Source organism: Heterodontus francisci, chromosome 24 (genome assembly GCF_036365525.1).
Source record: "Heterodontus francisci isolate sHetFra1 chromosome 24, sHetFra1.hap1, whole genome shotgun sequence".
Taxonomy (NCBI): Eukaryota; Metazoa; Chordata; class Chondrichthyes; order Heterodontiformes; family Heterodontidae; genus Heterodontus; species Heterodontus francisci.
The window spans coordinates 32,342,429-32,354,662 of record NC_090394.1 but is presented as its reverse complement, the minus strand read 5'-3'; the positions used below and the strand labels follow the sequence as shown (position 1 = coordinate 32,354,662).

General features: G+C 40.5%; 1 protein-coding gene across 4 annotated transcripts in view; it reads right to left on the bottom strand.

Moving 5' to 3' along the window:
- Positions 1 to 12,234, bottom strand: part of lmf1 (lipase maturation factor 1) — a 704,612-nt gene that overhangs the window by 613,608 nt on the left and 78,770 nt on the right. The window lies entirely within an intron of this gene.

Here is a 12,234-nt window from a genome sequence, read left to right as displayed (position 1 = left end):
ACTTTTTCCCTTAGCATAGGTGTCAATAACCAAGGGGCATAGATTTAAGGTAAGGGGCAGAAGGTTTAGAGGGGATTTGAGGAAAAATGTTTTCACCCAGAGGGTGGTTAGAATCTGGAACACATTGCCTGAAGAGGTGGTAGAGGCAGGAACCCTCACAACATTTAAGTAGTATTTAGATGAGCACTTCAAATGCCATAGCATACAAGGCTACGGGCCAAGTGCTGGAAAATGGGATTAGAATAGATAGGTGCTTGATGGCCGGCACAGACACGATGGGCCGAAGGGCCTGTTTCTGTGCTGTATAACGCTATGACTCTCCCTCCTGCAATCTTTTAGATAAATAATTTTTGGGATTTTTTTTCCACCACAACATCCACTTCCTGAACACTGCTGCTGCTTCACAGCATCCACATTGGCGAGGCTGCTGGTGCCTTGAATTTACCAAATGCCACATACCAAAACTCTAAAGCAGGACTGTCGAAAAGTCTGAATGTTGGAGGCTGCTTACTTGCCATAGTACCTTGGGACCTCATTTAAAGTTTAAATCAATGTTCCCATTAATTTGCATGCATTTCAAACTGCAGGTACGAACAGATTTTGGTGTTGATTTATGATGTGCATACCAATGATCCAATTGTGCTAGGTACAGACAGGTGCTAGGTGCAAACATCTATGGCATCAAACCACTGTCTGCCGAAAAATAGCTGCAGCACAATATTCTCTGACTTGTACTTGACTCAAAAGTGATCTGGTTGCACAGTTCAGCAGTCTACATGCTTAGTTGATTCCTGCAGGCCGGATTAACTCTACAAATAAGATGCTATCTACCAGCACCCCTAGATATCTCTAATCTTCAGCTTTAGCTATATAAAACCATTCTTTCTTTCAATGTGCAGTATTTTACGCTTACCTACATTTTGTAGGTCCTTGACTGCCCCCTTAATTTATTCTTTCATCGGACAGAAGCGTTGCTGGCAAGGTCAGCATTTGTTGTCCATTCCCGACCGCCATTGAGAAGATGGTGGTGAACCGCCTTCTTGAACCACTACAGTCCATCTTGTGTCGGTACACCCACAGTGCTGTTATGAAGGGAGTTCCAGGTTTTTGCCCCAGCGACAGTGATGTCGTTCCAAGTGGTTTGGAGGGGAACTTGCAGTTGGTGGTGTTCCTATACGTCTGCTGTTGTATTTCGAGGTGGTAGAGGTCCCGGGTTTGGAAGATGCTGTCGAGAGAGGCTTAGCAAGTTGCTTCAAAACCGACTGCCACCCATTGTTTGTTATCCCTGAATGCAATAATTTGGATTGAACTTCTGAATCAAGGTCACTTGTTTAAATTAAAACTACTGGTGTACAAACTCCAACCTTTGGGGCACTCCCCCCAGTACTGCCCCTCTCCTATGATATTACTCCTCTAAACAGAACCCACTGCTTCCTACCCTTCAGCCATTTCTTATCGATTCCTTCGAGTTTATTTGAATTCACACTGCTTTGTAAATTGGCAAAAGCACAGCATGAAGTGTTTATATTACTGAAGATTTGACAGAACACCTCCATTGGTTGAAAATACGGTCTAGTATTTATGAAGACCAATAGTCAGTGTAGTGTCCATAATCTTTAGTCCAACAGTTTCTAGCAGGGACAAACCAATATTAACTAGCACCAACCTAGTTCAGTTATTGTTCCTCAAGAACAATGGCTGGTCTGGAACCAGAAAAGGTTGTGATCAGATCTACAGATTGGGTTGCAGTGGTCACAGTTAGTTACACATCTGTAACTATGAGTCCTATGTCAAAGCTATAGTTTAACCTCAGTGCATAAAGCGGTGCCAATCATTTCAGTTTGGTACTCCAGTTACTAAAACATCACTGCACAATAGTGCACCTTTGTAAACAGAGTTACCGCAGTGAAAGCATTTATACGAGAAAGAAGGTAATGCAAGAGTTAAACAACCAATCTGGAAACATTTAATAGCAATGTCCATTACCTAGGCCAGCACCAAGCTGGGTTTCTTTTAGTAATTGTTTCCTTAAGGCACAACTTTTAGCACTAATAGGTTTTATTAAAACTTCCAATTGGGTCAGTAAACCCCTCATTATGCTGTTTTTACAGCATGAAATTAAAGCAGAAGAAAAGGTGAAAGGTCAAAACTAAAATTTGACACAGAGCTATTCTCCAAAGGTGATGTTATGATTAGAAACACAAGGGTTCAACTGGCCAGGCCACATAAACATCCGACTCCATCACTGCAAAAGCAAAAAAAAAGTGACAGCATGAAATATTAACCTATCCTTCCTAGTGACCTGCTGCTGTAAAAAAAAAACTATGATCTCTTTAAAATGCAAATACATTTAAAAGAATTGAAGTAAATATATCAAATAAGCTGATTTCACCAAGGTGCGCTTTTCTTGCAATTTGTAAGCAATATACCTTCATACGAATATGTTGGTCAACATGCAAACCAACCTTGGTAACAGGTTAAGTGCAAGAAAAAGAAAGCTGGCACAGATCCATGGAATGTTGAAACTCCAAAACGATTAGGATACAAGGTCATGCCCATAATTCCTCAACAGGGCAAGTCATTAATCTTGGCTCTGCCACTGTAAGGTTGCACCAATGAAAGGCAGACAGGAGATAGAGGAGTACTCCAAAACACTGCACAGAAATGTAGGTAAAGGGCTGGAATCAGTGTTTAAAAAAACATACATACACTGTAGTGGCTGAGAAAATATTACCCAATGAAAATAGATCAAGAAAATCTGCATTCAGTGCATGAACTATGTTTCCTGCCATTTATTTCAACAAAAAGGTATGAGTACTTGCTTCTGCAGCAGTGAAGTTATCTTTTTCACTTGTACTAGTGACATTGACTCATTCATTCTCTGCAGCCTTAAAGGATTAATGTAAACCCGACTTTTGGGATCACTTTTGTCAACCATACTTCTCCCAAAGTGCATGAGCAAGAATACAGTGTGCGTCAGGTAGTCAACCTATCGATTCCTAAGACAGGTGATAAAAGTCAGAATCAAGATTTATATTGGCACAGAAAAGGTAATATCCTTTCATTTTCCCTCAGCTGTTCCATGAATCGGACAAATTGCTTTGAACATACAGGAGTAGGCTATTCAGCCCCTCAAACTTGCTCCAGCAGTTGTAGATCATGGCTGATCTGTACCTCAACTCCATTTACCCTCCATTGCTCCGTATGCCTTCATACCCTTACCTAACAAAAAAAACTATCAATCTCAGGCTTGAAAATTTCAATTGACCCAGCAGCCACAGCCTTCTGTGGCGGGGGGAGGGGTGGTGTAAGAGTTCCAGATTTTCACTCGCCTTTTTTTTGGAAAATGTGCTTCTTGGCCTAGATCTCATTTTAGGATTATGTCCCTCGTTCTTCATTCCCCACTGGGGGAAATAGTTTCTCTGTATCTACTTGTGAATCACTTCTGCTGACTTCATAACTTCAACTTCAATTATAAAGCCTAATTTCAGAATCAGAGGAAGTTACTGTGATTAGTTGGTGATCTTGATTTATAACTCCCAACGAATGAACCAGCTGTCACATTGACCATATGCATGTCCTTAGTATGACAAATCTATGTATTAGCGTATGCAGTCATCCAGATTTTAAAAACTCAGCTAATATGCCAAAACAAATCCGAATCTCAAATGCTACATGAACAAATAAAGAACACAACTTCAAAACATGGTGGATGCATACATCATGTGGGTCACTGTCTTAATGCAATGGTCAACTTCAAAATTAGACTGCCATGGCTACCACAGTAAAGCCTGTCTCCGGTATAAAATTAAAACCCGACCCGACCCCACAACAGCCAACCTGAACCCGACCCAAGCCCAAGTCCTTTAATTTTGTTAAATGCCCGACCCAACCCCGACACCTGTATTCCGGCTTGGTCGGGTAGCCAGGCTTTAGACCTGTGATTGAGTACAGGTGGCAGTTGTTAATGTACCCATGTTCAATTAACATCATAAAGTTTAAAAAAAAACAACAAACACTGATTTCAAACAGGCAAAGGCGCCAAGACCCTGAGCACTTGCGGGAAAAAAAGTATCCACTTCAAGAAATCATGCAATGTAACAAACAAGCTTCTGAACTGTATCAAGTTCCGATGTCATTAACAAAAAAAAAACTCCGCGGAGAACTCGGGGTTGGGAAGTTTAATCTCCCTATTTCTAGATAAATTTAAATCCTTGGGCCAAGTATATATCAAAGCAAGAGCTCAGTTGATGTTTCTGTACTTACTGCAGTTACTGGTATCTTCCCCGGGCTTGTCAGTTTCTCCTGGACTTGATAGATTTCAGAGTGTAAGGGGTTGGGTTAATTTCACTCAGGTGCTTTATGTCGGAACTTGTAGCTGTTTCTTTCCCCTCCTACCCCCCACTCTTCTCACCTCTGATTTCTGTTTGTCATGATCTCTGTCCATGCCCAGCCCGACCCGAGCCGAGTCCGAATTTTGGACCCAGAAGAGAGACCAACCCAACCCGAACCCGACACGTTGTCGGGTTCGGGTCCGATAGCCATGTTCTATACCACAGCAGCACAGCTTGCAACAAAATTAACTAAGTAATCATTCTGGAGGTCAATCCCATTAAAATGAACATAACATCTTACCACAAAATATACAGAGAGTACTCTTAATACCATAATTGCTTTGTGCAGATCGTACACATTGATAATTTTTCCACCATATTACCGCCCGAAATTCAGATCAAGATGATCTATTGAGTACTCTAGAATTAAGCATTTTGTATATTTTCATAGGCCCTAAAAGTATGTCGGTAGTCAAGAGTAACCCATTACTCATATTAATTTTTTTTTTACTTTACTTAAACTATTTATGGAAACTACATAGTGGGCCTGCCACATTAGTGCACTAACATTCTGTAATGGTGGTATGCCGGCTCAAGCTCACACATAGTTGAGTTGTCAATCTCAAATCAGCCCCCTGTTCATTAGTAAGGAAGGGAATATAGTTCCTCATCTGCTGTTGTGCAGCTCCTCAGATCTGGCTCAGAGCAGCAATGGTAGTGTCACAGCAGGTGGGTCGGCTACTCTCTGCCTGCTGTGTAATCTGGGGAAATCAAGACATCAGCTAGAAAGTAGAACAGATTTCATATTATTGAAGGAAACAAAAAATACATTGCTGAAGGTGACATCAATAATGCTACTGTAACATTGTCACTTCAGTTGAAGTACTGTCATAGAAGAATGAAGGCAATTTATAGTTTGGTGGAAAAAAAAGTAAGTGCAACCTTAAAATACAATTTATTGAACTAACTGTTAAATCCACATCACAGAAAACATTGCAGCATTCATTCCTGGTGCTCAGAGTCAGCTCCCAGTACAAAAATTATAACTGGTTAATGATAATGCTGCAAAACACAAAATCATTGCTGTGAAAACAATTAATCCTTTCATCAATTCGTGCTGTTCCGAGTTATAAATAACACTGAAGTCTCCTATTTTCTTTACTATAATCAGAATTGAATAGGAAGTAATATACATGTTCTCTTTATCCTTTACTTGTAAAAGTAACATTAATATATTGTTTCCTGTGGCATGCACACCTTAGCCTTAGGTTTGAGCTTTATTCCTCCCTGTACAAATCCCTACGAAAATTAATTATGAACATAAATCGTCTGTTGGTTCCAAATTACTTGACAATTAACCTCGCAGTGTTTCAAGCTGTAGGATCCGCCTGGGAACAAGCCTGATTGATTGTGGTGCTGATGGCAAAATTTGTCGGAGCCAGCAGAACTAATAATTAGACAGTTATTGATTTCAGAGGTGATGGTAGGAGTGGCGAGCTGACAGTAAACAGAACCAGATAACAGGCCAAGGACAAAAATCTCCCACTGACAGACTATCCATCAGACTCCTCAACAGGGCATAAACCTGTTATGCGTGCGGGTTATGAGTACAGAATGTAGGCAAAGTTAATTTCATTCAAAGAAAAGCACGACAAGTGCATTCTTCAAACCCATATTGTTGACCGTTTCAAACATGACTATTTCTTAAGTTCCTTTGCAACTAATATTCTTGAACATGATGTCACACACTTAATTGGCTTTCTTGTTACCATATTTTGATTGCCAGATGAGCGTTCCCATTTAAGTGTACTGCTCAATAATATTCTATCCATTCAGTACTGCTTTATTCCCATTGTACTTTAAAAGGAATTTTGTTTTGTTTCAGAAGCAATTTAAGATCTTAGTTGTTCACAGAAGCTTAAAAGCAGGCAACATGGCATCAAGGAGGTCAACTGACCCAGAATATTTCTGTCAACTTGTTGCTAAAGAAATCTAAAATTTGCTTCATCATGCAGTTTTCCCATAGCTCTTATTTCCTTTGCTTCAAAATTTATGACATTTCCCCTTAAAAGATGCTATGATTTCTTCCTCAACCACCACCTGTGGCAAAGCATTCCATGCACCAACAACTGAAAACATTTTCTCCAACCTCCTTCCTCACTTTCTTAATGACAATCTTAAACTGAAATCTCATCACCGTCACCCCCAAACAAAAGAAATGGTTGTCACCTATGCAGGACATCAAGTCCCATCAAGATTTTAAAAATCTCTATTAAATTTCCTCTTAGCCTTCACCACTGCTGCGGAAATAATCCCAGTATCTCAAATTTCGCCTCACAATTATAAATTTCCAGCATTATCATGCTGAATCTACAAAGTGTATTCTCATTCTCTACGACTTTGATTTCCTCGTCGAATGGGAACAAATGTGATCAATCTCTAACCTGACTTCAACGTGAATAATCCATATTTTCCAACATATTAGGGTAGAAATTTGTATTTATTACACACGTTTCAGGTAAAAATGCAATTATTTAGGCCCTAGGACTAACTTCTGGAGATCCTCAGACCTCAATCTTGTTCCCCTTGCCCAGTTGACACTTGAAACTGGCCAAAATAAATCTCTAGGCCAAGGGCTTAATAAAGTCATCCATTTATACCTAGAGCCATGGAATTTCTTCGAGTAAGGTTACTTATCAAATAGGGTAGAAATGGAGATTTACAACAAGTAGCATCCTAATGATATTATTCCACACAGTAGTCAGTACCTATTGAGCTAAATCATGTTCATTTTTCATCATTCATATGAGAAATACCAATAGGCTTGAGAACTGCTTTGGTGCAACAGATAAGGCTAGTCAAAGCCAACATTTCTTCACAAGTTGTAAATACTTCATTATTAGTCTTCTCTCAACACCCTCCACTGTTTATATCTGAAGTAATCAAAACTGAACTCAACTCATTTGGAATTCAGTTCACTTCACATCATTACTGTATACATAATCTTGGTGCCTACTGTCATCACATCTTGCAGAAAAAATCAGATAAGCAATAATCCAGCAATCTCTTGTTGAACAACAAAATAACATCAGTTTCCTTCTTTGACAAATGTTGCTGATAGATCGATACAGCATGTTTGCCACTATCCGCATTCAAGGACTAGCCAGTTACAAAAAAAAATTCAAGTTATGAGAAAGTTTCCTCATGGAGATGCAAAGCACAGGTCAATTACCTCATCACATGGTAAAGGGAGGGAGGAAAAGAGAGGGTGAAGGAAAGAGGAAATGAGAAGGGAATAGTTTGGAGACAGAAGGCAATGCAAGAAAAAAGATGGAGTTCCAAAAAAATTATTTACACAGCATTTCTTTTAGTAAAAATGACCCAGCTACACACAGCACTGTGAAGAACACTGTGTAATCAGGGATCAAAAATATGTGATTGGTCTAAAACCAGCGTTTAAACAAACCTACCAATCAAGATCCTATAATTGTATGAAAATCATTTTTTAGCCATGATTACCCAAATTATATTGAGTATCCATTTTCCTTTTTCTGCTTTTACTTCACATAGTTTAAGTGTTTTATTTCCCCACTTGCTCTTTATATCAATACTTATGAATCTTAGTCACAATTTTTGTTGCTTTAAATTCATCTCTTTCTACTTATCAACTGGGCAAATGGACTTAAAAGGAATGTATTCTGGAAGTCAGAACCTAAAAATAGCAGGTCCCAGACCTCCGATCAGTGGAAATTCTTGACCCTTGATAGTGGAGTATTCAGTTTAAATTGTGTGTTAGTGCAGCTGCGCCTCACTTGCAGATAACCATCTACCTTTTTTACTTCAAGTGACTTGATTATATAATTATATCCTGCTGGACAACTATATTATCTCTGCAGTTTATTTAGGCTGAGCTTGCTGACAACGCAACCACTAGGTGGCGCAGTACTGGCACATGCGCAAATGCAACCTCATCAACAGAAATGTCACTGTCTGCGACGTCTCAGGCAGCTGCCAGTAATAAATTTGGCGCTGCTCAATTTAACAAAAAAAAACTGAACCCAAACCCTCTCACCCCTCAATGGCCACAATCGCCACCTTCACATCCCCAACAGCACCCTCTCGTGATTGTTGCTTCTGGTCGCCGCTCCTTCCTGCGATCACCGCTTCAGTTTCCTGCTCCCTTCTGTGCCTGCCTTTGCGCTGCTCCCTCCTGCTGCTTCACACCGTTCACTGCTCCATTCCGCCATTCTATTCCGCACCCGACTGAATGCCGTTCCGTCCTGCCGCGCCGCCCAGAGAAGCGGCGGGTTGGGTGGGGGAGGGGGAGCAAGCGGGTGCGGGAGAGAATGCCGGGAGGGAGTGGGGAAGAGAAGGAGTGATTGAGGCGCCGATTACGGGCGGGAGCAGGGAAGAGAAGAGGCGATTGAGGCGCCGATTGCGGGAGGGAATGGGGAAGAGAAGTGGCGATTGAGGCGCCGATTGCGGGAGGGAATGGGGAAGAGAAGCTGCGATTGAGGCGCCGATTGCGGGAGGGAATGGGGAACAGAAGCTGCGATTGAGGCGTCGATTGCAGGAGGGAGCGCGTAAGAGAAGAGGCGATCAAAGCCGCTTTCCAAAACTCACGCTGGAGGCTGACATCCCTTTGTGTGATGATGTATTCGCATGCTTGCCTCATTAGTACTGGCAAGCTCGGGTGCATTTTGCGTGTGCGCAAGGATGAATATATTGCGCGCATGTGTGCAGTTCGGACTGCAGTGATGGCGTCGGTGCTTGGATGCGTTGTCATGAGACACTCAGTTTTTTTTATTCCAATAGTTTCAACAATACAGAAGATACAACTTATAAAGGAATTCTGTAAATTACGCTATTTACTAAGTTGCTCCAACAGCTTTCAAAGTTCACTTTCAAAAGTTCCAAAATATCCATGAACAACAGTAATTTAGAGGTGACCTGCAGGATTTTTACGGAGAGAAAGTCCACTAGGCCCAGCAAGACCATCCTATCAGGACAGATCTCAACCCTACCCAATTATCTTCTCACCATCGTCCTCAACTCCTTCTCACTCCAGAAGTACATATAATTTTTCTTTAAAAATCACTGGGACTATCTGCTTCAATGACAATCTAGTAGAATTATTTTAAGACTATATCCCACTGTATCGAGGAAAGTTCTTACTCCTAACTTAGCGATTTTCAACTTTTAACCCAATATTGAATCTTTCAGCATTAAGAATTACAACTAATAAATCATCACAATTTTTGCACATTACCAAAACCAGGTGCAATGAGTCTTATACAGAAAGAAAATACTCAGGATGCTGCAAATCTGAAATAAAAACTGAAAATGCTGGAAATACTCAGCAAGTCAGACAGCATCTGTGAAGAGACAAACAAACAGAGTTAAGGTTTCAGGTCAGTGACCTTTCATCAAGTTGGATGACGAGAATTTCCCTTCACTAACATAATTGGTGGTAAAATAACTAAGAAATACACGTACACATATCAACATAGGATTAGCAGAAGCTGCTACTATTTAGTAGCTTTTTTAATTCGTTCATGGGATTTGGGCATCATTGGCAATGCCAACATTTAGTGCCCATCCCTAATTGTCCTTGAGAAGATGGGGATGAGCCACCTTCTTGAATGGCTGCAGACCATGTGGCATAGATACACCCACAGTGCTGTCAGGAAGGGAGTTCCAGGATTTTGACCCAGCGACAGTGAAGGAATGGCAATATAGTTCCAAGTCAGGATTGCGTGTGACCTGGAAAGGAACTTGCAAGGGGTGGTGTTCCCATACGGCTGTTGCTCTTGTCCTTCTAGGTGGTGGAGGTCATGAGTTTGAAAGGTGCTGTCAAAGCCTTGGCGAGTTGCTGCAGTGCATCTTGCAGATGGTACACGATGTGCCGGCGGTGGAGGGAGTGAATGTTTAACATGGTGGATGGGGTGCCAATCAAGCAGGCTGCTTTCTACTGGATCATGTCGAGCTTCAAGTGTTGTTAGAACTGCACTCATCCAGGCAAGTGGGAGTACTCCATTACACTCCTAACTTGTGCCGTTTAACAGTTTAAGCTGCATTCCTGTAATATGACCTTAAATGTAAACTTGTTTTCACCAAGTAAATGATGTATGCTGGTAAAGTGAACCGTATGCTGTTAATGATAAAACATAGAACTGACCTCTGGTGTACATTTCCATTTTCTGCCAAAACCTTTGTCTTCAATTTTTCATAATCCAGCCTCAACTTTAGATATTTTTGGGACAGCTATACTTGACTCATTGGGTTTCTCATGTTAGGTGCTACTGGCAAGAACTCAAAGCACATCAGAGTAACTAATCATTACAATACCTTTATAACCCAAGTTAAACCATAGCTAAATCTAGATTCTCCAGAAGGGAGGTTTACTAAAGCCGTCACTTCTGACATTGAAGCCTTTAGCTCACAAAGTCAAGGTTTAATCCCTCATTTTTTTTTTCTTATACGTAACATGCACACTATAAGCAAAAATCTAGATATTCTTAAAAATATTTCATTCTTTTCATTCAGCTGGTGGAATTCAAATTCAATTAATAAAAATCTGGAATTGAAAATTAGTCTCTAATGGCGTCATGAAAACTACCACTGATTGTCGTAAAAATCCATCTGTTCACTAATATCTTTTAGGGAAGGAAATCTGCCATTCTTACCTGGTCTGGCATACATGTGACTCCAGACCCATAGCAATGCGGTTGACTCTTAACTGCCCTCTGAAATGGTCTAGCAAGCTACTCAGTTGTCAAGGACAATTAGGGATGGGCAGCAAATGCTGGCCTTGCCAACGATGCCCACATCCAATGAAAAGAATTTTTTTAAAATCTGCACCTGGAATTTCCACGAGTGTCTCTCTGGCAGGAGATTTGTGGAACTGCTGAAGGAATGGTCAATATAGCTAAAAACATTCCATTCTCCAGTACTTCTGCTGATTGTTGCTGAATACAGGTAAATGGTGGGAGATCTGGAGAACTCATGTGTAAATTCTTCCATTGTATCTATGAACGTATAGTATTGTGGTAGCATTCTTTCAACCAAACAGATCACAGAACCAGTAAACAGAAATCTTTTGGCAATCGTACTCTTGAGCACACCTGGGGAACCCTGAACCTTGGCTCTGTCAATATTTGTCTAAATTCCCTAAATTTAGGTAAATGTGCATTCCAATGAGGAGATGTGTATTCCCTATCACACAAACAGAAATTTTACCATGTGGATTTCCCAGTAATTTGGTTTGGAGATGTTGCGACATGCTGATGGATTTCTCCATGTGTCACACATCCATCTGATCAAATAAAATGTTCATACTCAATGGTCCTGAATCAACTTGCATAACTTCTATTATTTGAACTGCCTCCCAAATAAAAATATGTTAAGAGCATTGCTGTTTTATTTGGAGAGTCTCCCTTCTCCATTTCCAGTATACAAAAATGTCCATAAGAAACTAAAGAAGATCTTTGATCCCTAATAATAAATAATGCAGGTAAACAAATAGCATTTCATAGCAGGGCACTCAGCCCCTAAAGGGATAGGCGTCACAAAAACCAGGGAAGGCAGATAATGCTCTTTACCAGTGTATCACGTAATGTAATTCATTCTTTGGACATGCATCATCATTTCAACAGCCTTTAACACAGATAATATACAACAGTTAGAACGTAACTGAAAAGTGTAAATCATCGCTTAATTATCAAGGTTCCTTTCAGCATCCAAGACCTGACACACAAAATGAATTAACAAATGTTTTGCCAAGTGCCGTTTGTGAATGAGTCACATTAATTGCAGGGCTTTTACATTCACTGAACAGCCATAGATAGATACTACTGACAGGCAATATGGACTATTCCATCATTTCCCATTATAGCAATTT